A 1,969-nucleotide genomic window follows, 5' to 3' on the forward strand; every position below is an offset into this window, starting at 1 on the left:
CTCGAAATTCCTTAGGCATCCCATCAAATGGATCATCAAATAAAATATTCTCATCCAATCCACCACACATTGTCTTCATGAAATTCCCAACAAGTTGCCACATAGCCCAATTCTCAAACTCCTTTAGTCCATGAGGCGTCACAAACCGAAAATCCCCCTCGACATTCATAATCTCGTGATTTCCATTCATCGTAATAACCCTCCCACCAACTTTCGCAGCCTCCCTCTTCAGTTTCTCAAAGAAATACAACAACTTAATCTCATCCCCACCCCGGTCCAGAATGTCCCCCACCTGTACAACTGTACTCGACCCGCCCGACCACCGATCGTTCAGGTCAATCAGACCCGAAAGCCTTAACGCCTGTTTAGTCTTTAAAAGGTCTCCATGGAGGTCCCCAATGGCAATGAGGCGAGCGGGCTGTGCAAATACAGTTTGTAAAGGAGGCAACCATGATGAATCCTTGGGATTTTTGGAATTCTGGATCGTAATCGGATCCGGATTTATGCTAGGTTCAGGGGGCAAGAAAAGGCCGCCGCTAACTGAGAAATCGACGAAAGCATCGACGAAGGAGGAGAGTAGCGAAGGAAGAATTTGACAATTAATTTGGGATTCCATTTATTTTTTCCAAATTTTTCGCTGTTTCTTTCCTATAAATATCTCTAATGGGGTTTGGTTTAAATTTGATGACAATTTCACAAGTGGTCACTCGAGATCAAGACGAATTCCAAATTGGTCTCTGGATTAAAATTTGATGACAATTTCACAAGTGGTCACTAGACTTTATTCCCCATCCTCGATAACTTACGAGCTTACGTCCACCCTTGGTTGGGTATAGTTTCTTTTCGATTTATCCCTCGTAGCCATTATCCTATTTCACACAATTCTACCGATGGAAAGGTTTTCAATAAAATTATATTATCTATGTAAAAAACATCTTTAAATTTAAATTGCAAGTCTTTGGCTCCAAACTCCAACTAATGTCTTATCAAACTTCAACGTAATTAATGTCATTCACCTTTGTCTAGGGGCATACAAGCCACCTACTCCCGATTGTCAGAATCCATCTTGTCTTGTCCTCCGAATTCTTGATCAATAATTTATCCAATGAAAACTAAAAAAACGCACGAGTTTTTCTCAATATGTTTACTAAAATATATGAGGATTATATCAGCCAAAAAAAATCATTTAATTCATAATTTCCTGTCATTGTAGTCAAAGAAGTATCACCATACATCTCAATCTCACTTTTTTTTTAAAGGAGTAACTGCTTGACAGAGCAGTCTTCATTCAATCATTCACTCTATTAGTTTCATCATAGATTCGCCATGAACTAACAACCATATTTTCATGTCGCGTATAATCTAAAATCAAATACGGTTCTTAAAAAAAATGATATTTTGGGAAATTCAAATTGATTCATTTGATTCTTACACATTTTTGCCATTAATAAATAGTAGAAATGTCATAATATGTATGAAACAGGAGGTCAATTGGAGGAAATCTTATTTTTAATGAATGTTAGTTCATGTCAAGGTTTAACGACTATTTACATCGAATATGTTGTTAACTGGGTTAATATAGTGATCAATTATGTAATGGTTACATGGGTCAATAATAATATTTTAAGAACCAATTTGAATTTTCACTGAACATTAAGGACCACGTGCGAAATTAACTCAAATTCAAGTGCCGTTTCGTGAGGTTCTACGAGATGTTAGACCAATAGAATAAGGAGCCGCCTTGGAATTGACTTTAGAGCATTACGCATCGTTTTCCTTGACGGTTGGATTGTCGCCTACTCTTTTTGACGATTATACTTATACTTGACTCATCATTTTTAGATATTTAATATTTGTAAACACTTTAGTCAAAAAAATATTTTCGAACAATTTTTTTTTTTTTATCCATACATTCGCAAGATTCACGAGTATTATTCACTTATACATCGCTCATTTATCAGTATTGTTC

The sequence above is a fragment of the Olea europaea genome, chromosome 4 (assembly GCF_002742605.1).
Source record: "Olea europaea var. sylvestris chromosome 4, O_europaea_v1, whole genome shotgun sequence".
Taxonomy (NCBI): Eukaryota; Viridiplantae; Streptophyta; class Magnoliopsida; order Lamiales; family Oleaceae; genus Olea; species Olea europaea.